General features: G+C 43.8%; 1 long non-coding RNA gene across 1 annotated transcript; it reads right to left on the bottom strand.

Annotated features, from left to right (window-relative positions):
- Positions 1-195: 195 nt before the first annotated feature.
- Positions 196-24953, bottom strand: LOC110497764 (uncharacterized). The gene is made up of 3 exons (XR_005037711.2): positions 24833-24953; positions 4257-4439; positions 196-3863 (listed from the first exon to the last, which is right to left on the bottom strand). It is a non-coding gene; the product is annotated as an uncharacterized LOC110497764 (long non-coding RNA).
- Positions 24954-25473: the final 520 nt, after the last annotated feature.

Here is a 25473-nt window from a genome sequence, read left to right on the forward strand (position 1 = left end):
CGCAAACAAACGTTTAAAGTGCATGCAGGCAACTACTGTGCTGGAATGTACGATCACTCATGATCTGCCCAAAACTGTACTGCCATTGAAATAGAATAACAAACCAAATAAATTCCCAACTTCTACTACACCCTCCTCAACCCCATTACACTTTATATAATCCACCCTTAGGATGGTTCAGCATGTCAAAAACCATTTCAACAGTATTTGTGTTTATTATGGATCCCCATTAGCCACTGTCAAGGCAGCAGCTACTCTTCCTGGGTCCAGCAAAAATTAAAGCAGTAATATACACTACCATTCAAAAGTTTGGCGTCACTTAGAAATGTTTTTCTTTTTGAATAAAAAGCAAAAATTGTCCATTAAAATAACATCAAATTGATCAGAAATACAGCGTAGACATTAATATTGTAAATGACTATTTTAGCTGGAAACGGCAGATTTTTAATGAAATATCTACATAGGCGTACAGAGACCCATTATCAGTAACCATCACTCCTGTGTTCCAATGGCATGTTGTGTTAGCTAATCCAAGGTTATCATTTTAAAAGGCAAATTGTTCATTAGAAAACCTTTTTGCAATTATGTTAGCACAGCTGAAAACTGTTGGTCTGATTAAAGAAGCAATACAACTGGCCTTCTTTTGACTAGTTGAGTATCTGGAACATCAGCATTTGTAGGTTTGATTACAGGCTCAAAATGGCCAGAAACAAAGAACTGTCTTCTGAAACTCGTCAGTCTATTCTTGTTCTGAGAAATGAAGACTATTCCATGTGAGAAATTGCCAAGAAACTGAAGATCTCGTACAACGTTGTGAACTACTCCCTTCACAGAACAGCGCAAACTGTCTCTAACCAGAATATAAAGAGGAGTGGGAGGCCCCGGTGCACAACTGAGCAAGAGGACATGTACATCAGACTGTCTAGTTTGAGAAACAGATGCCTCACAAGTCCTCAACTGGCAGCTTCATAAAATAATACCCGCAAAACACCAGTCTCAACGTCAACAGTGAAGAGCCGACTCCGGGATGCTGGCGTTCTAGGCAGAGTTTCTCTGTCCAGTGTCTGTGTTCTTTTGCCCCCCTTAATCTTTTATTTTTATTGGCCAATCTGAGAAATTGCTTTTTCTTTGCAACTCTGCTTAGAAGGCCAGCATCCCGGAGTCGCCTCTTCGCTGTTGACATTGAGACTGGTGTTTTGCGGGTACTATTTAACAAAGCTGTTGTTCGAATACCCGAGCCAACAAGGCACTTATCCGGTGTATGTGACAATAAAAACATATTTTTTTTTTAAGCTGTTGCTGCAGACATCTTTGAATCTCAGTACAGAGCAGATGTTCTTTTTACCCCAATTGTTAGTAGCTACTATCTTGTCTCATTGCTACAACTCCTGTACGTGCTTGGGAGAGGTGAAGGTTGAGAGTCATGCGTCCTCCGACACACAACCCAACCAAGCTGCACTGCTTCTTAACACAGCGCATATCCAACCCAGAAGCCAGCCGCACCAATGTGTCGGAGGAAACACCGTGCACCTGGCGGACGACGCTAGGCCATTTGTGCTTCGCATTACGAAAGAGCCTGGGGGTGAACCCAGGGTCTCTGGCCCTTAACCACTGCGCCACACGGGAGGTCCTTTAGAGCAGATATTTAACAGAGTTTTTTGGATAACGTGGTCACATAAAAAACTGATATTTTACCGAAATTCTTTTACCTAACTTTGCATCTGCACAGTTCTTCCAGTAAATGTGTTTTTGAAAAATATCTGTGTAAATTGTTAAAGGGCGACTGCAATTCCTCATTTGGCCACGTCTTAGATTTTTTTCAAAAGCTGGCGACCATGACTGAATTCAAACGTGAGTTCGTTTTGGGGTGTGTTTTGATATGGGTGTCTCTTCTGTGTGTTCGCAGGTGGTAAGAGTTTGCCAAATTATTTTGCCAATTATCTTCAAAGGGCTGGTGTGCAACCGTGGCAAAATTGGTTTGACTTTGGATAGCCTCTCTCTGGGGATAGTTAGGGACTGTCAATAAATTGCACAATGTAAATGCACATATTTCAGTTGTCTCATTTAAATGCTTTCAATATTTGTATATGACTTCCTTGAATTTAAAGTTGGTTTGAGGTTTTTAAGTCATAGAAAGTTGGAGCTGTTAACCTTTTAAAATATTGCCCCATCCCACTGGGCACAGACATCAGTTCAACATCAATTCCACATTGGTTCAACGTAATTTAATTGAAAGTACATGGAAACAACATTGACTCAACCAGTGTGTGCCCAGTGGGATGTACAAATAGCCCCATAGGGATATCGAATGTCAAACCAAATTGACCATGAGCATTACGATCGGGTCCTGTGCAGCTGCGTTCCGAATTGATGATTACTTGCCAGCTGTGGGAATGTGGGTAGGAATAAAATAAACCCAGCCCACAGAAAACTGTTATGTACCCTTCATTCTGTGACATACATTTTCCTATCATCTCCTTTTTGGACGAGACTAACTTTATGACCAAAATTATACTATTTACACTTCACAATTTTGACACTAGAATATTATGGACAGTATATAAATAGAAAAAGTCTGTAGAGCAGTAGTTACAGTATATAGGATGAGCCTTGACTAGAATACAGTATATACACTGAGCATACCAAATATTAGGAACACCTTCCTAATATTGAGTTGCACCACCCTCCCCTTTTGCATCCAGTTAATAAGGACCAACATCACATGTGCACTACTGTAGCACTCACTGCGCACAGGGAGCAGCAACAAAGTCATCATCACATCATCCAAAAACATGGCAGGCATTGAATGAATATAAAATGCTAATATTTTCAGCTGTGAGTGATTCCATTTAAATAATTCAATGGATGTTATAAGTGTCTTATTAGGAATTTTCAAATCTGACTTCTCTATGTGGCAGTGTATGGAAATTGTCTTTCTGGGCCGGGAGTCAGTTGAATTGCAGTACCAAAGCAAAACTGTAGGAGCAGTCAAAATCGTGCTTCAAGACTGGAACCCTGGCCCCTTGGATTGTTGCTAAGCCTAACCCTTTTCTTAACCTCGTTCTCTTAACTGCCTACGTGAAGTCACCTATGCTGCTGCATTAGTTCAATCAATCAAATGTATTTATAATGGCCTTTTTACATCAGCAGATGTCACAAAGTGCTACACAGAAACCCAGCCTTAAACCCAAAACAGCAAGCAATGCAGATGTAGAAGCATGTTAGTTAGTTAGTCCCTGATGTTACGGAAGGATATGCTGGTGTTCCGTTAATATATTCCCTTTAAAAGGCACAGGTTTGGGGTGAAGTTCTTTGTTATATGCGAAGTGAAGGCAGGATTTGTCAAAGACTTTATAGTCTACACAAGGTCCACCACTGACATCCAACGTTATGAGGGACTTATGAGGACCATGCTTATGAGGACCATGCTGGTCCCTCATCTTGAGAAGGGCCACACTTTGTATTATTTCTTCATTTCTTTCTTTACATTTCTTGGTCTTTGTGTGTATTGTTTTGTATTGTTAGGTATTACTGCACTATTGCCGCTAGTAACATAAGCATTTAGCTACACCTGCAATAACATCTGCCAATTATCTGTACGTGACCAATAACATTTGATATTTATTTGAATTGGTACAACACTCTTCCAGCTTCTGCTCTCCAACAGCACTGGGACCTGTGGCACGGTTCGGTCGAATAGGAAGGGGATGCCGGCATTCGGAGGCAGGAAGATGCAGAGGGGGAGGTGGAGTTCCAGGAGAACAGGTAACAGGTTGGCAGTAAAGTGACATGACAAACGAGACATCCATGTCCTTTCCACTATCCATACAGCGATCATGTCGGCCACAGGGAAGGTGGACCACCTGACGGGAGAGAGAAAGATCAAACCAGACTGTCTCCTTGACTATAACCTCAAAATGGGGGCAGTGGATAAGGCGGACATGATAAACAGCTTTGTGGAATGCGCTCGGGAAAACTGGTATAAGTGATATAAGAAGATGTTTTTTAATCTGGTCAACACTGCCGCCCTCAACGGTCACATAGTTCACCACCAGCTAATAGGTGAGAAGATTACTAAACAAGGTTTTTTGTAATTGGACATACAGTTCACATACAAATATATTGAAAATATCTCACCCACCTACCCACTCCCTCATCATCCTCTCCACTCCCTCATCATCCTCTCCACTCCCTCATCCTCCCCACTCCCTCATCCTCCCCTCTCCCTCTCCCCTATAGGTGAGGTGATTACCTACCAAAAGGACAGAGAGAATCTCATGAGAAAGCTGCTGGAGGAGCACCACACCCCTCGGCGCCCATCCACTGAGGGTCGTCCTGCTGCAGACAATCCCCTACGCTTTACTGCACGGCATTTTCCCTGCAAAGTCCCTCAGACTGCTGCTCAAGGCAGTCGCACACAGAGGCAATGCAAAGTCTACCTGTCCGGCACAAGGAGAAGGAAGCAGGGGAGTTTGACAATGTACGTGTTTAGTTTGTGACACACCCTTGTGTGTTGTGCCGTACCTTATGCTTAAGCACTACTGAGCACATCTGCAGCAATTACTGACTGACTGACTTAACAGGTACTAAGCCATTGGGGCTGTGGGGTGGAAAAGCAGTTGTTGTTCAATCACCATATGAATGCAGAAATATAAGTTATGCATGTTAATAAGTTGTTAGTCTTTTCTTGCTGTTTTTTTACCTCTAGTAAACCTAGTTTAAGTTTTTGTTGTTCAACCACTACCAATACTTCAATTGCTTCAATACTAAAGTTGGCCTCAATCTTCTGCAAGAAAGATATCCAGTTCTAGTCATGATGTTGTCAAATAAGGTTCAATGCTGTTTGTGTGGTTGGTTCCTGAAAGTACAGAATAAAGAGGAAATATTTGTAATTAGAATACAGTATCAGGATATAGCAATAAAACAATGTTACAATGAAGTAACATAACACTGCTATAAAAACAATAGGTTGCATTGACAAAATGACCATTATGAATGATATAAGAAACAGTGACTGAAGAGCTCCACGGAGGGGCATGGCAGGGAAAAGCAGAGCTATGCTAAACGGGCCAAATGAAAACACAGGCCAATATAAGGCCAGGGCAGTATATACAGTATACAGCTTCAAAGATAACACTTCTCTGACACCATTAACATTGTTTTACAGAGCTAACAGAAGAATGTAGCTAGCTACATAAGCATAATTGAGTACAACACCATAAAGGTTATGAAATTAGTAGCTTGCGTGTCTGTGGTTATAAAGGGGTACACACAGAATACACTATGCTGCATGCATACATACATACATACATACATACATGGTGTGCTACAGTAGAAACAACATACAACAATATACAGAAATGATTATGATAATGTAATAAGGCACTTACTTTGATAGGAATGCACACGTCTAAAGTTATTATTAGTAAGGAAAACAACAATGAAGACAATTTGGGCGCCAGCTGGAAAATGCGCTGGGGGGAAAAATTTAGTGCAGGTTCTTTTCTCACTTGAGATGTGCAACTGTTTGCATATTTGATCTGTGGAAACACTGGGGGATTGCTTGGGCTCTCATCGAAGAGAGAAGTTTGTCCGGCTCATCTAGCTAATCCTCTACTTATATTAGCATAGCATGCCTCAAACGTAAATTGTCCACCACAGTGAAATGGGCTACTTCAATGTGAATTAATGAGGAGGCGGAACACATCAATATTCAGGCTGTTGTTTGAAAATAAAGTGGTTTGAATACAACTAGAAATTGACAAGTTGAAACATAACCTATAGACAGTGGCGATTTTAGCATGTAAATCTTGGTGGGGCAAACTCCCCCCCCAACATTTTTTAGCTGCATTCCAGCAAAGCCACTGCACAACATAACACTAAACAATACATTTATTGCACTATAACGGCGACAAGCGGTGCCCATAAACTGTTGGGGCCTACATAAAACTGTCCCAACAACAGAGCTTTCCTTTCAGCACCATGGAGTGAATCCTTACCACTGCTACACCTGGCTGTCAGCGGAGCCTTGTCTGGCAGCGAATCAGTTCATTCAGCCTCATTTACTGCCTTTTAAAAAAACATAGCTGATATGGCTGACCATATCTCCCTGGCATATTACATCATTTATGCAGCAGCGTATAAGACATTTTTGGACTCACCTAGTTGTGTGCGGCGGTCCTTCAAAGGCAAATTTTGTCATCAAAAAAAATAATTACAATTCCGAGTTGGTAGACTGTTCAAAACATATTTTCCCAGTCTGGCTTCCCAGTTGCAATGCTTGCGGTTAGCCAATGTCACCGATTCCTTCCAAACAACTCATTGTTGAATTAGCGATTTCCAACTTGTTGTGTAATGTTTATGTTCAATGGCCGATGAGCACCGATACGTTTTATCTATATTTTCTCTTCATTATTTCTCTTCATAGGACAAGAATTAAAAAGGATTTGCCAGTAGACTTGATTCATGAATCATGATGATGACTGCTAGCTAAGATTGTGAAAGTAAGATGTTGACATGATCAGTCCAATCAAAGCTATTGGACATATAACGTGATTTGACGTCATTTCTGTGGCCAATGACCTTGAGCCTTCTTGGAAGGGCACTTCTAATCTAAGTCTATGGCAGGACACAGGAGGGCTCACATTCTTGATGTCTCCCCTTACTAAAAGCAGGTGATGTCGTGTCCCATGAGTGACAGAACACTGAGCCAATCACGGTGCAATGCTGAGCCAATCATGGTGCAATGCTTCTACTTTCTGCTGGCCTGCCCCAACACCACAGAAAACACTGAGCTAGGCTGAAATACCTACATTTTGTAGCTGCCTGTTTGTATGCGGCTTTATTAACTCAATGATATTGTGACATGTATTAATGCCAAAATAATATTTATATATACCTATCATAAAAATAAAAATAAATGTGGGGCTCAAAACAGGTGGAAAGCTGCCCTACCTGCTCTGAATGATGGGTCGCCACCACCTATAGATAATTAGCAGGCAGCGTGCCTTGGTTTGAGGGCAGCGCAAGTTAACTGTCCTTTCGCGTAACAATATAGTTCTGGAACAGTGAGTGCCTTCTGACATCAAGCATAAAACAAACTCATGCTGGGGTGGTGGGGGTGGGGGGGGGTCTGTTACAGATATTTAGAACTTGCATGTGAAAAGGTTAAAAGTCAAAGAAGTACAGGCCATGACCTTTTGTTAATTAAAGGTTTGTTAAAAGGTGGTACAGTCTACGTCCATTTAGTAAGATGGCTACCACGACTCACAAGGGTGAAATCTGTGGTGAATCCATATCTAAATATTTTTAAGGTACATCAAATATGATGTGTATGTGTCAAAATAGGCCTTCTGAACTGTAAAGTTGTTTTACTGTCTGTAGACATTTCATTAGATGACTGCCAAGGCCCCCAGGGATCAAATCTGTGCTGGCTCCATATCTAAATATTTTCAAGGTACATGAATCTACATCTGTGCCAAATTTGGTGTATTTATCTCAAAAGGTGCCTTCAGAATTTCAACATTGTATTACCGACCGTGGCCATTTTGTAAGATGGTCGCCTCAGCACCCTGGAGCCAAATCTGTAGTGGCTTCATGTCTAAATCTTTTCAGGGTCCATAAATATATCTCTGTGAGAAATTAGGTGCCTTTACCTCAAAGCAGTCTTTCTGAATTGTAAAAAAAGTATTTGTTTTTTCTGGGTACATAAATCTACATCTCTGCCAAACTTGGTACAATGTATCATCTTAACTGCCCCCACTACACCCCAAAGTGTACAAATATGTGAAATTTGTCCTGCTGACCAATGTACAACATAGGCTACTGCCACTAGATGGAGACAAACTATTTTTCTCTGAGTAGAAATAAAAAATTGACTGAGAAACAGCTCAACAACAGTTTCTTGTAAATGTTCAACTCACCACAAGAGTGCAACATATGTCTGAAGAATTATTTATTCCCAAATGTTTCTTGCTCTTTCATTTGGAGGGGTTTAGTGAGCTTCATTGTCAGTTGTAATAACAGTCACTACATGTACATACCACCTCAATCAGCCTGACTAACCGGTGTCTGTATGCAGCCTCGCTACTGTATATAGCCTGTCTTTTCACTGTTGTTTTTATTTCTTTACCTACCTATTGTTCACATAATACCTTAATTGCACTATTGGTTAGAGCATGTAAGTAAGAATTTTACTGTAAGGTTTCACTGTAATACCTGTTGTATTCTGCACACGTGACAAATAACCTTTGATTTGATTAACACTGATTTGATTTGACATTGAATTCAGAGATTTAATAAATGTGATACATGTTATATGTAGTCTGTAGGTAGTCAGACCATAATACCATACACTTATTCAATACTCTGTTCAGCTGTAATAATGTTCCACTTCACTTTTTAATGAATTGTACACAAAAACCTATTTGTCCATGCTTTGTGTGTGTGTGTGTGTGTGTGTGTGTGTGTGTGTGTGGGGGGGGGGGGGGGGGGGGGTGTACTGTACTAGTCATAGTAGTCTACAGGTGAACCCCAGACCGGGGTCTGGTTTGTGGTGGGGAGAGCTAGGGTAGGACACAGCAAGAGAGAGAGGCCTGTGCAGCTGTATTTTGAATAAACAAAGATTACCCCGCTGTGTTCTAATTTACTGCAGAGTGGGAATCAAACTCTAAACATGTCCCACCCCTCTGCAGTCAAACACGCCAGTGTCTGGCCACCAGCATCCCATTGCACAACCAAAGCCAAAGAGGGACAACCACAGTCACCTCCTAACATACTCTCAACACTCATAAACTTACGTTCAAGCTTTTTCTCTCTCTTTTTTTTACACCAACTTAATTTGAATAGTGCTGTTTTTGTTTTAGGAGGCTTCTAGATTCAGCTCTTGGAGCTGTTTATTCTGAGGCCATATGTCTTGTCCTACAAAATTGGATTTTGGGGGGGATACTGTTGTTTTTCTTTAGGAGACCTTAGATTATTAGACTGTCAGAGTCCTTTGTTTTGAGGCCATATGTATTTCAGCAATGTTATCATGTTGAAACGTCCCATGCCAGAAATATTCTTTTTAGTAAGTGTGTGGTGAGTACACAGGAACTCGAGCCAACTCATGAATCGTATTCATATCCTCTCTTGAGGATAGCAACACAAGATTGTGGTGGAATTTTCTGAGTGGAAGCCTAATCCACATGAACATCTCTCGCTGTATGGTCTGAGCACTAACAGGCTAAATAGCTATGGAGATGGCCTCCAGATCTTTCCTCTCTCTTATTCTCTCCTTCTCTCTCTCTCTCCCTACTCTCCTCTCTCTCGCTTTTGCTCTCTCTCACTCCTGCTCTCGCACACTAGTTGAGGGCTTCCATTTGGGGATGACATATGGCTTTTATATAACAATTAGTCAAATTCCTCATTCCTGGCAAAGTCAATCTCAAACAGGTTGGTTTGTTTTCCCCTCCCTCCCTCCCTCCCTCCCTCCCTCCCTCCCTCCCTCCCTCCCTCCCTCCCTCCCTCCCTCCCTCCCTCCCTCCCTCCCTCCCTCCCTCCCTCATCTCTTTCTCTCTTTCCCTCCCTCAACCCCCTCCTCTCTCTCTCTCTCCCTCCCCTTCTCTCCTACCACCTGGATGAGTGGATGACGAACAAACTGCACATTTTCCTTCCAGTAACTGACCAAATAGATATTTATAACCAGCTGGTCACCTCCCCCACCCGCTGAGCCCCCCCTCCACCGCCGTGGCTGCGAGAGCTCCTTTTAAAGACCAGTTGTGTCACTCCTGGCTTTGTTCTTAAACAAAGAGAACTGCCCCTCATCTGTCCGTAATTGGACCGACCCTTGGAATGTGCTTGATGTCTCCGAGTGGGCCATTGCCGCTCCAACAGACAGGCAAGGGCCACTCGGGACAGGGAGATGGAGGAGTGGAAATCCCTCTCCCTATCTCTCTCTTTCTGTCTTTCTCGCTCTCTGATCCATTTTGACATAACTGGGAGATCTCTGTAGAAAAGAAGACCCTGTGCTAAGTGATAAATGGAACAATCTGCAGCCTCTTCCTGTTGGAGTTGTTGGGTCTTGCTGGGCTGCACCACTATGCTGAAATGTAGGGGGGTTGTGTGTCATTAGTAATTACTAGCTACGTGTGGTTAAAAGGGGATTGAATTATGCTTTCTAGGCCCCCTTTTTTTGAAGATTGCGGATTTAATTGCCGGTGATTTGGTAAAATCACAACCAATACTGAACATTACAGGTTCTTTTGCTAAAAAGGTTAATTTTGTACTTTCATAACACAGCCTGGTCTAGAAATAAGTGAAAACGTTTTACTTTGTATTGATGCCAAAAATCCCTCAATGTCATGTTAGTGTCTAGATGTTTTGCTTCTATCAATGCTATAGCGAGTGGTGTGAGTACCCAGGTTTTTTGAACACCCCCCTACCCCAGTTTCTAACCCACCACTTTGGTCATGACTAATTTATTCTCGCATCCTTCACCTTTCACCCAAAACTGCCCTCCTCTATGACACGGGCAACACTAGCTAGCTACCCTGGATAAGTAAATAAATTATGTAATGTGTGACTTTCTTTTCTAGCCCCATCCCCCCCTCTCCCCACCCCACTCACATTCAGAGGTGATTACACCAGAGTTAGAGCAGTTGAGAGTTGTGTGTGTGGGGGGGGGAGTTGCTAGTTTGAGAATGAGGCGGGTGGTGGGGGGGTTGTAGATAGAAGGAAATAGAATGGTGGTGGGGGGGGGGGGGGGGCAGGGCAGAGGCACCGGGCCCACAGGACCAAACCTTTGGGTTCGTCTAGCGCTTCTCTAGCCCAACGGCTCCTCTCTCCCCCCAGGCACCCTCTCCATCCCAGGCCGTCTGGGATCCATGTGCCAGGTGGGTGATTGGGGGGCTGTTGACTACAGCGTGCCGTAGCCACTGCCTGGACCTAATGACCTCCTCCAGGGCTGCCAGCCCTATTGTGATTCAGCTCCCCCTTCAATTCACAGGTCTGATATTCTCCGCCCTGGAGACTAGCTAGGTGAGTGTGTGTTCTTTTAGGGGGGGGGGGGGGGGGGGGGGGGGGCTTCCTTTTGGTTGCTTGGAGCAGACAGACACTAATTAAGGGAACAGCACTGTATGTTGTTACCCCATTAGACACAAATAAAGATGCACTGGTAGATATGTACACGGTATAGCCAGGCTCTGTCTCTTTTGTACTGCTCTTCTGGAACTCTCCTTCCCTGCAGAACAAAGAACCCACCAACCACACATTCTATGTAAGCAGGACAAGTCTGTCCACCACCTGGTCTACGTCCTAGCAAAGTGTCCCACCAACCACACATTCTATGTAAGCAGGACAAGTCTGTCCACCACCTGGTCTACGTCCTAGCAAAGTGTCTCTCTCTCTCTCTCTCTCTCGCTCTCTGGGCTAAGCATAGCAAGTGGGACCATCATCACAGGATGAAACAAACTTAAAAAGGGAACCTGAGGGGTATACCACAAAGGTAGCTAGATCTACTCAGCTCTGGCTTCATCCATACTACGACAGTGGATATTGCTTGTCCGCCTGCCCCTAGATTTAGCAGGCTTATAATTGTGCAATCATGTCACACATGGGTATTGGAACGTCAAACTCTTCATTGAGACAATGCTGAAACATCAATCCATGGACGAGTCAGTGCTACATTTGAATTTGTGCTGAAGTCAAAATTAAAGAAGAGTTATCTTGCAAATTCAGCAGGCTATGGTGTGAAATAGGCTAAAAGTGCCGTCATTATTTGATTACTTATCGTTAATGCTGTCTTTGGCGTGCATAAGCCCCTTTTTCCCCAGTCCTATCGATAAAATTATTGTATTAAGTCATACAGAAGTTTTACTGTGCATGAAGTTTCAAATGCATTCTGTAACACACAAGAAAACATTAGATTAATAAAATATTTAATCAGTCGCCTTCCTCAAATGAAGGGGATGGATGATGACACAATATTTGCAAGAGAGAGGGAAGCTGACATCAACTCGTGGCTCAGACCCTTAATTCGGAATAAATGGAGTTATCCCTGAATTAGCCTGCCCCGGAGAAGGTTAGTTCTGAAGGATTCGTTGCTGTAGAAATGTACCTGGCTAAAAGAGGAGCGGTTATCCTAAGTTGAACTCAGAGTTGACCAAAAGTTACCTTCGTAACTCCTCAAACCTGATTCGTAGTATAGGGCTCTGGTCAGTATCTGTACATGTAGGTTTTGATGTGCACTCACACTGCATGTACGACGGGTACTCCTTAAAATATCAGCCGTGGAAGAAGAACTATGTATCCTAACTTATTACAAATTCAATTTTAAGAGACAAGAATGAGACAGGGTGCTCAAAAAAGGTAGGAAGAAAATAGGACGGCACGAAAATGACCAACTGTAAATGATTACTTGTGGGTGACGGGGCTGCTTCAACAGACAGCGGCGGAGTGGGAAAGTGTCAAAGAGATTAATGAAGTGTGTCTTTTCTCTCCTTCACGCCATCCCTCTCTTTCTCTCCGTCTGTTTGTGTGTGTGTGGGATGGGCCGCCACTGTGGTGTAGTTGGCTGAGGTAAGTATGGTGAAGAGACAGAATGGTGACATTAGCAGTACCTAACTTCATACACATCAAACTGGGCTTTTTGTAATCCTGTTTGGACAAAAACTCTCTAAAAGCCATTTTCTCACCATGTGGTCTCCTCAATCTGCCATTGTTGTGACATGTCTGTCCTCTTCTCTCCACAATTCAAAATGCATCCTCCTCAGTCCTCTATGAAAGTTTGTTTGTTTAACTGCTGTGTGTTTGCCTCACAGTGACCTATGGATTGATGCAATGAGTAACTTTTTTATCTTTCATTAGCCAGTGAACTTTTGATAGTTGTTTAACATGGTTGAGTAAGAAACTGACCTGTAAGCAGAGTGGAATTGTGGGTATCAGTGTGGTAGAATTGGAGGGTCCACCAGCACTGGGAAGACCTGTGAGTTTGTCCCCTCTGTAAGGATGTTGCTGTGTGTGTGTGTGTGTGTGTGCACCCGCAGGCTCTGTGTTCTTTGCCTCAATAACCTTCACAGCCCCAAGTGGTCCTACATGTCCAACAGGGGGCCCAGCCCCGGTGTGGATGGTGTGTAATAGATTCTCCATGAGTAAGCTTTCTCCTTTAGATCTGCCTGCCATTTACAGGGTGAATGTTCTGCCCTCCCAACCTCTGTGGCCTTGCGTGGAGACCTACATGTGTCGGTGTCAGTCCACAGTGTTTTTAGAGCTGTTTAACACTGTCAGGGTTGACTTATCTGAGTGGGGAAAGTTTCAGAGGGAATAGAGAGACATCTAGAGTCAGCCTTGGAATGTTGTTTCAAAATGGCCAGGGGACCCGCAAAAATGCCCCTATGGAACTTCATTTCTGGCATCCACTGTTAAAACTATAGCTACTTAAATGGGACGAGCAACGCTGACTAGCGGTCTTGCAACCTACATGCTTTTTCAATGAAAAGGTTGGCAGTGTTGGCAGCCCCCTTGTATGATGCTTTGAGATGTAGGCAAGTGTATGTGCTTTTCAAACCCACCTGTGGCTCAAAGTATGGTTGGTCAAATCCCCCCTCCCCTCATCTATCTCTCTCTCTCTCTTCCACCCCTGCGTCCTCTCTTCCTCAAGCTTCCTCCCTCCTCTCCCCCTCTCCCCCCTCCTCCCCCCAAGAGGACGGACCTGAGAGATGGGACCACAAGTCCCCACAGAGGCTCTCAGTCCATCCTCTCTCTCTCTCTCTGTCCCTAATGGCTGACAGATGTTTGTGAGAGAGAGGAGGCTGTATAGCGTGAGTGTGTTTCATGTTAGCTCACAGCGTGATGAGCAGAGAAGCAGCTGGAGATGAACAGAAACCACCCCGGCCCCCTCACAATGCCTCCATTTTTTTGCCCGGCGCTTCTCCGTCTCTTGATTGTAATGCACTCCCGGCCTTTTCCAGCGTAATATATTGGTATTAATAAAGGCAAACAAAGGCTAACATTCTGGAATGGGAGTAGGGAAGGTATTGGAAGGAAGGTATGCGGGCTGCTTCTCAGAGAAACAGCAGTCTCTTTAGTTATTCTCACAATAAATCTCATGGCAGTTCGAATAGTTGGATGGGCTTGCTCTGTCGTAACGTTTCCTCCAGTTGATTACAAACAAATTCTCCTTGTTATTGCTTACAGACATGGTACCTTAAGGGTATATGCTACAGTGGACGACATAAATCGTATGACATGTCATACAATATCAATTTGGACCTTCAGAGGATTTATTTTTCCACTGAAGCAATAGGAGGGCAGAAAGGGTTCTCTATGTAGCTTGTGAATTCAACTCAGTTCTCTATTGTTTGTGAACTCAACTCAGTTCTCTATTGCTTGTGAACGCAACTCAGTTGCCTGATGCTCATGAATGCAGCTCACTTCCCTGTTGCTTTTGATTGCAACTCAGTTGCCTATTGCTCATGAACGCAACTCGGTTGCATATTGCTCATGAAAGCAACTGAATTCCCTGTTGCTCAATGAGAAGTTTTGAAGGCTTGGGATTTAAACAAAATGTTTTTTTTCTTATCCTGCCTACTTAATAACATTTTATTTGTGTTCTTGTGAGGGTTTGAGCAATATGGGTCCTTGGAGGGTTTAGGGGAGAAAAGGACAGTGTTGAGTTATTAAGCATCATGAGTGATTAATATTGCATGACATCGTGTGTTAACCACTTTTACGAGGTGACTGATTACCACCCCGTAGCACTCACGTCAGTAGCCATAAAGTGCTTTGAAAGGCTGGTCATGGCTCACATCAACACCATCATCCCAGAAACCTTAGACCCACTCCAATTCGCATACCGCCCCAACAGATCCACAGATGATGCAATCTCAATCGCACTCCACATGGTCCCCTTTCCTACATGGACAAAAGAAACACCTATGTGAGAATGCTGTTCATTGACTACAGCTCTGCGTTCAACACCATAGTGTCCTCAAAGCTCATCACTAAGCTAAGGATCCTGGGACTTAACACCTTCCTCTGAAACCGACAATGATGAGACAGCCTATAGGGAGGAGGTCAGAGACCTGGCAGTGTGGTGCTAGGACAACAACCTCTCCCTCAATGTGAGCAAGACAATGGAGCTGATCGTGGGCTATAGGAAAAGGAGGGCTGAAGAGGCCCCCATTCTCATCGATGGGGCTGAAGTGGAGCGGGTCGAGAGTTTCAAATTCTTTGGTGTCCACATCGCCAACAAACTATCATGGTCCAAACACACCAAGACAGTCGTGAAGAGGGTACGACAACACCTTTTCCCCCTCAGGAGACTGAAAAGATTTGGCATGGGTCCCCAGGTCCTCAAAAAGTTCTAAAGCTGCACCATCGAGAGCATCCTGACCGGTTGCGTCACTGCCTGGTATGACAACTGCTCGGCATCTGACTGTAAGGTGCTACAGAGGGTAATGCGTACGGCCCAGTACATCCCTGGGGCCAAGCTTTCTGACATCCAGGACCTATATACTAGGCGGTATCAGAGGAAGGCCCAAAAAATGGTCAAAGACTCCAGTCACCCAAGTCATAGACTGCTCTCTCTGCTAACGCACAGCAAACGGTACCGGAGCGCCAAGTCTAGGACCAAAAGGCTCCTTAACAGCTTCTACCCCCCAAGCCATAAGACTGCTGAACAATTAATCAAATTGCCACCTGGACTATTTACATTGACCCCCCCTTTGTTTTTACACTGCTGCTACTCGCTGTCTATTATCTGTGTATAATCACTTTACAAATGATCTCGACTAACCTCTATGTACGCACATTGACTTTACCAGATGATCCAAGATGACTACTCTGTCCTTAGTAACATACTCCACACACCACACCCACATTAGAAAACCAGACTACATAATACAAGTCATAAGTTTACATACACTTAGGTTGGAGTCATTAAAATTCGTTTTTCAACCACTCCACACATTTCTTGTAAACAAACTATAGTTTTGGCAAGTCGGTTAGGACATCTATTTTGTGCATGACACAAGTCATTTTCCCAATAATTGTTTACAGACAGATTATTTCACTAGTAATTCACTGTATCACAATTCCAGTGGGTCAGAAGTTTACATACACTAAGTTGACTGTGCCTTTAAACAGCTTGGAAAATTCCAGAAAATTACGTCATGGTTTAGAAGCTTCTGTTAGGCTAATTGACATCATTCGAGTCAATTGGATGTGCACCTGTGGATGTATTTCATGGCCTACCTTCAAACTCTTTGCTTGACATCATGGGAAAATCAAAAGAAATCAGCCAAGACCTAAGAAAAAAAATTATAGACCTCCACAAGTCTGGTTCATTCTTGGGAGCAGTTTCCAAACGCCTGACGGTACCACGTTCATCTGTACAAATAATAGTAACCAAGTATAAACACCATGGGACCACGCAGCCGTCATACCGCTCAGGAAGGAGACGCGTTCTGTCTCCTAGAGATTAATGTACTTTGGTGCGAAAAGTGCAAATCAATCCCAGAACATCAAAGGACCTTGTGAATATGCTGGAGAAAACAGGTACAAAAATATCTATATCCACAGTAAAACGAGTCCTATATGACATAACCTGAAAGGCCGCTCAGCAAGGAAGAAGCCATTGCTCCAAAACCGCCATAAAAAAAGCCAGACCATGGTTTTCAACTGCACATGGGGACAAAGATCATACTTTTTTGAGAAATATCCTCTGGTCTGATGAAACAAAAATAGAACTGTTTGGCCATAATGACCATCGTTATGTTTGGAGGAAAAAGAGGGAGGCTTGCAAGCCGAAGAACAGCATCCCAACCGTGAAGCACGGGGGTGGCAGCATCATGTTGTGGGTGCTTTGCTGCAGGAGGGACCGGTCCACTTCACAAAATAGATGGCATCATGAGGTAGGAAAAATATGTGGATATATTGAAGCAACATCTCAAGACATCAGTCAGGAAGTTAAAGCTTGGTCGCAAATGGGTCTTCCAAATGGATAATGACCCCAAGCATACTTCCAAAGTTGTGGCAAAATGGCTTAAGGACAACAAAGTCAAGGTATTGGAGTGGCCATCACAAAGCCCTGACCTCAATCCTATAGAAAATTAGTGGGAAGACCAGAAAAAGCGTGTGCGAGCAAGGAGGCCTACAAACCTGACTCAATTACACCAGCTCTGTCAGGAGGAATGGGCCAAAATTCACCCAACTTATTGTGGGAAGCTTGTGGAAGGCTACCCGAAACGTTTGACCCAAGTTAAACAATTTAAAGGCAATGCTACCAAATACTAATAGAGTATATGTACATTTCTGACCCACTGCGAATGTGATGAAAGAAATAAAAGCTGAAATAAATTGTTCTCTCTGCTATTATTCTGACATTTCACATTCTTAAAATCAAGTGGTGATCGTAACTGACCTAAAACTATTTTTACTAGGATTAAATGTCAGGAATTGTGAAAAACTGAGTTTAAATGTATTTGGCTAAGATGTATGTAAACTTCTGACTTCAACTGTACACCGCTATTGGGAAACCAGACTACTACGAGAGAGAGAGAGAGAGAGAGAGCGGCAGAGAGAGAGCCAGAGGGAGAGAGAGGGAGAGCTACACATCACAGGGGGAGAGAAAGAGCTAAAGCAAGCAAGCATCCCACTGAGCACACACTGATTGAATCAACATTGTTTCCACGTCATTTCAATGACATTATGTTGAACCAACCTGGAAAAGACGGTGAAATTACATCTATGCACAGTGGGATGTTTGAGTAAGAGAGTGAGATAGAACCAGTGCATGTACATATGTATGTGATCTGTGTGTGTTTGTGAGGGACAGCGGTGGGTTAGTGTGTGAGTGTATAAGGGCAGTGCCTGGGGAGATTGATTGGCTGGCCTCTAAACAGGGAACAGGGGCTTGATGAGAGATGGAATAATAGTGTGGGTTTTGAAGTGGGTAGGCCAGCAGCGTGTTGGTAGGCCTCACTCTGCTGTGCTGAGCAGAGAGGGGGCCGAGCGGGGGACGGGTGGGGGGGCTCATTATCTCTCTCTCCATGTCTGGCCCTTAAGTCCATCTCCTCAGCGCCTGTTCTGTTTGTTTAGAGAGCGAGAGCCTTTTAAGCTACATTTGCCCTAATGAGCCCATTATCTGCCAATGATCCACAAAGGGGGCTCTCCTCTCTCTGCCCTAGCTGTCTCTTTCTCTCTCTCTCTACCTCACCTGTGTCGAGCTCTGTCTTTCTCTCTCTCTCTACCTCCCCTGTGTCGAGCTCTGTCTTTATCTCTCTCTCTACCTCTCCTGTGTCAAGCTCTGTCTTTCTCTCTCTCTCTACCTCCCCTGTGTCAAGAGCATCCTGACCAGTGCAGAATTCTTCATGCAGAGTCTCAATTCGCTGTTTGTCCCATTTTGTGAATTATTGGTTGGTGAGCAGACCCCAGACCTCACAACCATAATGGACAATGGGATCTATAACTGATTCAAGTATTTTTAGCCAGATCCTAATTGATATGTCAAATTTTATGTTCCTTTTGATTGCATGGAATGCCTTGTCTCTCAGATCGTTCACAGCTTTGTGGAAGTTACCTGTGGCGCTGATGTTTAGGCCAAGGTATGCATAGTTTTTTTGTGTGCTCTAGGACAACGGGATCTAGATAGAATTTTTCATTTGTGGTCCTAACGACTTGACCTTTTTTGGAACACCATTATTTTGGTCTTCAGATTTACTGTCAGGGCCCAGGTCTGGCAGAATCTGTGCAGAAGATCTAGAGATGCTGCTGTAGGCCCTCATTGGTTGGTGACAAAAGCACCAGATCATCAGCAAACAGTAGATATTTGACTTCAGATTCTAGTAGGGTGAGGCCGGGTGCTGTGGACTTTTCTAGTGCCCTCGCCAATTCGTTGATATATATGTTGAAGAGAGTGGGGCTTACGCTGCATCCCTGTCTCACCCCACGGCCCTGTGGGAAGAAATATGTGTGTTTTTTGCCTATTTTAACCGCACACTTGTTTGTGTACATATATTTTATAATGTCGTATGTTTTTCCCCCAACACCACTTTCCATCAATTTGTATAGCAGAACCTCATGCCAAATTGAGACGAAGGCTTTTTTGAAATCAACAAAGCATGAGAAGACTTTGCCTTTGTTTTGGTTTGTTTGTTTGTCAATTAGGGTGTGCAGGGTGAATACGTGCTCTGTCATACGATAGTTTGCTAAAAAGCCAATTTTACATTTGCTCAGTACATTGTTTTCGCTGAGGAAATGTATCTGTTGTTAATGATAATGCAGAGGATTTTCCCAAGGTTGCTGTTGATGCATATCCCACGGTAGTTCTTGGGGTCAAATTTGTCTCCACTTTTGTAGATTGGGGTGATCAGTCCTTGGTTCCAAATATTGGGGAAGATGCAAGAGCTAAGGATGCCGTTAAAGAATTTTAGTATAGCCAATTGGAATTTGTTGTCTGTCTCTTTTATAATTTCATTGAGGATACCATCAACACCACAGGCCTTTTTGGGTTAGATGGTTTTTATTTTGTCCTGAAGTTCATTCAAGGTAATTGGAGAATCCATTGGGTTCTGGTAGTCTTTAATAGTTGATTCTAAGATTTGTATTTGATCATGTATATGTTTTTGCTGTTTGTTCTTTGAAATAGAGCCAAAAAGATTGGAGAAGTGGTTTTCCCATACATCTCCAGTTTGGATAGATAATTCTTTGTGTTGTTGTTTGTTTAGTGTTTTCCAATTTTCCCAGAAGTGGTTTGGGTCTATGGATTCTTCAATTACATTGAGCTGATTTCTGACGTGCTGTTCCTTCTTTTTCCGTGTATTTCTGTATTGTTTTAGTGATTCAACATAGTGACGGTCACGAATCCCGCCGAAGATGGTGCCTCTTCCTGTTCGGGCGGCGCTCGGCGGTCATCGTCGCCAGCCTACTAGCTGCCATCGATTCCCTTTCCTTTTGTTTCTGTTAGTTGGGTCTAATTGGTTACACTTGTTTTGAGTTTAGTTTTGTTTGTAGGCTATTTAAGGGCACACCTGTTTATTTGGACGGGTTGTTTCATGCGCCCTTGTGTTTTGCATGTCCGTTTTTCCGCTGTCATTGGAATAAAAGATCCATGTACGGAACTACCTGCTCTCTGCGCTTGACTTCTCCACCCATCATTCATAGAAGTCATAACAGTGACGGCTCAGGTTTTCTGGGTCTCTATGTTTTTGGTTGGACAGGTTTCTCAATTTCTTTCTTAGGTTTTTGCATTCTTCATCAAACCATTTGTCATTGTTGTTCATTATCTTCGGGTTTCTGTTTGAAATCTTTAGATTAGTAGAGAAGCTGACAGGTCAAATATACTGTTAACATTTTTTACATATTTTATTTTATTTTAACCCCTTTTCTCCCCAATTTCGTGGTATCCAATTGTTAGTAGTTACTATCTTGTCTCATCGCTACAACTCCGTACTGCTTCTTAACACAGCGCGCATCCAACCCGGAAGCCAGCCGCACCAATGTGTCGTAGGAAACACCGTGCACCTGGCGACCGTGCACTGCGCCCTGCCCGCCACAGGAGTCGCTAGTTCGCGATGAGACAAGGATATCCCTACTGGCCAAACCCTCCCTAACCCGGACGACGCTAGCCAATTGTGCGAGAGTACATTTTACTTCATTTAAGAAATGACGCCGACAAAACAATAAACAATACAAAAATAACTGTGACGCTTAAGGCTATGTGCCATCAAACAAAGTTAACCTCCCACAAACACAGGTGGGAAAAAGGATACCTAAGTGTGGTTCCCAATCAGAGACAATGATAGACAGCTGTCCCTGATTGAGAACCATACCCGGCCAAAACATAGAAATAGAAAATCATAGAAACACAAAACATAGAATGCCCACCCCAACTCACGCCCTGACCAAACCAAAATAGAGATATAAAAAGGATATCTAAGGTCAGGGTGTGACACCTGTTTTGTCCAGGAAGTTGTCTAGAAGGTATTGAATTTGTTGTTGCCTAATAATTTTTTGGTAGGTTTCCACACTACATTCTTCCATCTATAGCATTTCTTAATATTACTCAGTTCCTTTGGCTTCGATGCCTCATGATTGAGTATTGCTCTGTTCAAGTCGACTGTGGTTTTGCTGTGATCTGATAGGGGTGTCAATGGACTGACTGTGAATGCTCTGAGAGACTCTGGGTTGAAGTTAGTGATAAAATAGTCTACAGTACTACTGCCAAGAGATGAGCTATAGGTGTACCTACCATAGGAGTCCCCTTGAAGCCTGACATTGACTATGTACATACCCAGCGTGCGACAGAGTTGCAGGAGTTGTGACCCGTTTTTGTTGGTTATGTTGTCATAGTTGTGTCTAGCGGGGCATATGGGGAAGGGAATGCTGTCACCTCCAGGCAGGTGTTTGTCCCCCTGTGTGCTGAGGATGTCAGGTTCTTGTCTGGTTCTGGCATTTAGGTCGCCACGGACTACTACATGTCCCTGGGCCTGGAAATTATTGATTTCCCCCTCCAGGATGGAGAAGCTGTCTTCATTAACGTATGGGGATTCTAGTGGGGGGATGTAGGTAGCACACAGGAGGACATTTTCCTCTGTTAAGATCATTTCCTTTTGAATTTCTAGCCAAATGTAAAATGTTCCTGTTTTGATTAATTTATTGGAGTGAGTTAGGCATGCTCTATATCAAATTAGCATACTCCCTGAGTCCCTTCCTTGTTTCACACCTGGTAGTTTGGTGGATGGGACAACCAGCTCTCTGTAACCTAGAGGGCAACCAGTGGGTCCATCTCCTCTATACCACGTTTCTTGTAGGATGACAATGTCTGTATTTCTGACTTCTTTGATGAAGTCCAGGTTCCTGCTCTTTAGGCCAATGGCAGATGACTTCAGGCCTTGGATATTCCAGGATGAGATAGTGAAGGCTTTGTGTTCCATAAAGTGTCCAATGTTGTTGGTCGTGTGGTTTGGCCTCTCTCTCTCTCTCTCTCTCTACCTCCCGTGTTGAGAACACTCTCTCTAGCTCTTTCTTTCTACCTCCACTGTGTAAGTATGAGCAGAGCCTGCTGAGCAACTGGTACATCTCATTGGCTTGGGCTAGTGTAAGAGTGGGGGTTGGGCCTGTTTGCCTGCTCACGGCCTGGGCGTATGTGTTACTTCCATATTGAGGCCCTCTTGGCGGGGGTGGGGTGCATGGGGTGGGCAGGAGGGGAAAAGGTCTGATCTGAGGGGGCCTAAATGGGGTGTGGGCATGGTTGACTTCGGGGGGGTTTTGATTGGTTGGGGTGGGAGTATGGACGTGGCTGGTGGTGTTGTGGTCTGGTTGTAGGTCCTCTCGGTACGGGTCCTCTATATTTAGGTCCGGGGGGGGGTCTGGGGAGTCTGGGGAGTGTCTCGCTGGTCTTGGCGGAGTGTGTATTGATCTATTGCTCCTGTGTGAAGTGTTGGGGCTGTGTTTGAGAGCGATGTCCTTTAGAGTCCGGGCGAAGGTGGGCACTGCTGCCTTGTATAGGGGAACCTAGTCATAAAGGCTGTTCAAGTCCAGGATGCTGTGGTGGGCCAACTAAACATTTGGTTTTGAGGCACAGTCACGGGAAATACTTGCGTTTACCCGCTGTATGGTAGCAGGGTGGAAGTATTTTCGTGGTAGCAGGGTGCATATAACCACTTGTGCACTGGGGAAAGTCGAAGAAGCTTTTTCAATCACTATCGAAGGCTGTCGCCACCCTTTCCTGCTATGCTCTCAGGTCGTTTGTGCCTGTGTGTATTATTATGTGGCTGGGTGACCCTAGTTTAGACACACTGTGTTTGGGAAAACTTTTTTTTCTTGTATATAAATGTATTTCCTGTTTGAATCCTACCTTCCCTGTGTGGGGCACGCTCTCGCTAATATCTCTCTTTCTCAATTCAATTCAATTATATTTCAGTTTAAGGGCTTTATTGGCATGGGAAACATATGTCAACATTGCCAATGTAAGTGAAGTAGACAATAAACAAAGGTGAAATAAACAACACAAATTAACATTAAACATTACACTCACATAAGTTCCAAAAGAATAAAGACATTTCAAATGTGCAAATAGTTAAAGTACAAAAGGGAAAATAAATAAACATAAATATGGGTTGTATTTCAATGGTGTTTGTTCTTCACTGGTTGCCCTTGTCTCTCTCTCTACCTCCTGTGTCGAGAACACACTCTCTAGCTCTTTCTTTCTACCTCCACTGTGTCTAGTTCTCTCTCTCTCTCTCTCTCTCTCTCTCTCTCTCTCTACCTCCCGTGTCGAGAACACTCTCTCTAGCTCTTTCTTTCTTCCTCCACTGTGTCTAGTTCTCTCTCTCTCTCTCTCTCTCGCTCTCTCTCTACCTCCCGTGTCGAGAACACTCTCTAGCTCTTTCTTTCTACCTCCACTGTGTCGAGCCCTCTCTCTCTCTCTTCCTCCCATGTCGAGAACACTCTCTCTAGCTCTTTCTTTCTTCCTCCACTGTGTCTAGTCCTCTCTCTCTCTCTCTCTACCTCCCGTGTCGAGAACACTCTCTAGCTCTTTCTTTCTACCTCCAATGTGTCGAGTCCTCTCTCTCTCTCTTCCTCCCGTGTCGAGAACACTCTTTCTAGCTCTTTCTTTCTACCTCCACTGTGTCGAGCAATCTCTCTCTCTCTCTCTACCTCCCGTGTCGAGAACACTCTCTAGCTCTTTCTTTCTACCTCCAATGTGTCGAGTCCTCTCTCTCTCTCTTCCTCCCGTGTCGAGAACACTCTCTCTAGCTCTTTCTTTCTACCTCCACTGTGTCGAGCACTCTCTCTCTCTACCTCCCGTGTTGAGAACACTCTCTCTAGCTCTTTCTTTCTACCTCCACTGTGTTGAGCACTCTCTCTCGCTCTCTTCCTCCCGTGTCGAGCTCTCTCTCTCTCTAGCTCTTTCTTTCTACCTCCACTGTGTCGAGCACTCTCTCTCTCGCTCTCTTCCTCCCGTGTCGAGAACACTCTCTCTAGCGCTTTCTTTCTACCTCCACTGTGTCGAGCACTCTCTCTCTCTTCCTTCCGTGTCGAGCTCTCTCTCTCTCTCTCTCTCTCTACCTCCCGTGTCGAGCTCTCTATCTCTCTCTACCTCCCGTGTCGAGCTCTCTATCTCTCTCTACCTCCCGTGTCGAGCTCTCTATCTCTCTCTACCTCCCGTGTCGAGCTCTCTATCTCTCTCTACCTCCCGTGTCGAGCTCTCTATCTCTCTCTACCTCCCGTGTCGAGCTCTCTCTCTCTACCTCCCGTGTCGAGCTCTCTCTCTCTACCTCCCGTGTCGAGCTCTCTCTCTCTACCTCCCGTGTCGAACTCTCTCTCTCTACCTCCTGTGTCGAACTCTCTCTCTCTACCTCCTGTGTCGAGCTCTCTCTCTCTACCTCCTGTGTCGAGCTCTCGCTATATCCCTTGCTGGGCCGGATTACCGAACGGGCATGTAGGGCACGTGCACTGGAGCCCCCAACCACCGTTTTGGGGTTGGGGGGCTGTCATGCCAAATAATGTCCCCGGGCCAAATAGTGTCCCCATCTATGTCACAATGGGATTCAATAAACTATTAGCGTCCATCGCTATATCAACGGTGTGATGACCTAATGATTCGAATTTTGGATATCATTACAGCCTAAATTACGTTATTTTCATCATCGTTATGCAAACAAGGCTGATTTCTGCGACAATTTCACTGTTTAAACAAGTTTTGTTTAGCTAATAAAATGAAAACATTAATTCTAACTACTTTTTGGTACCATGTTAACATTACAACATGAAATCCATGTCTTAAACGTTGCTACGTTTCAGAAATGTCAAAGAAAATGTGTAATCTTCTTGACACATTAAAGTTACTTACCTTACAGATCACGAAGTCAGCTAATTTCCACTCCAAATCATATGCAAATCCATTTGATTCATACACTGGTTCGCCTGGCTGTCATGTTTGTATTTGAACCTGCCCTTCCCTTATCTACACTGAAATAATATCATTTCAGTAGTCCTCTATTGTGATTCGTTTTCTATCTCGCATACCTCATTAGTACACCCTTGTGGTTGAATATATATGTATCTATTGTAGGTCCTATTATATATACAACAATGAATAATGTGGACCAAATAAACACCATCAAAGGATACTTTACAATTTACAATGATGAATACCTTGTGAAAAGCCTGTGAAAACCAACCTGGCAATATTTAAGATTTTAATACATAAACTTTGATCGTTTTTGGGACAGCTGTGTCATTAATTTATTTTCACTGATTGTTTTTGGTGCACTCACGTGGCAATCAGACTGAAATACTTCTTTCTGGTGTGTGGAATAAAGAGGTGGGTGCTGTGTGGTTGGGAGGTTCTGCCTATCACTTGTTCTCAACAGGCAGTCTCGGAAGGGGGACTTGAAGAGGGAGATTGCAAAGTCCAGGCACTCCTGCTCTCTTTGTTCTGAGTGTTTGCAGTGCTAGTGTTTTTAGTTAATCTGTGTATCTCACATATTA

The sequence above is a fragment of the Oncorhynchus mykiss genome, chromosome 19 (genome assembly GCF_057628025.1).
Source record: "Oncorhynchus mykiss isolate SJ-2025 chromosome 19, ASM5762802v1, whole genome shotgun sequence".
In the NCBI taxonomy this organism is placed as follows: Eukaryota; Metazoa; Chordata; class Actinopteri; order Salmoniformes; family Salmonidae; genus Oncorhynchus; species Oncorhynchus mykiss.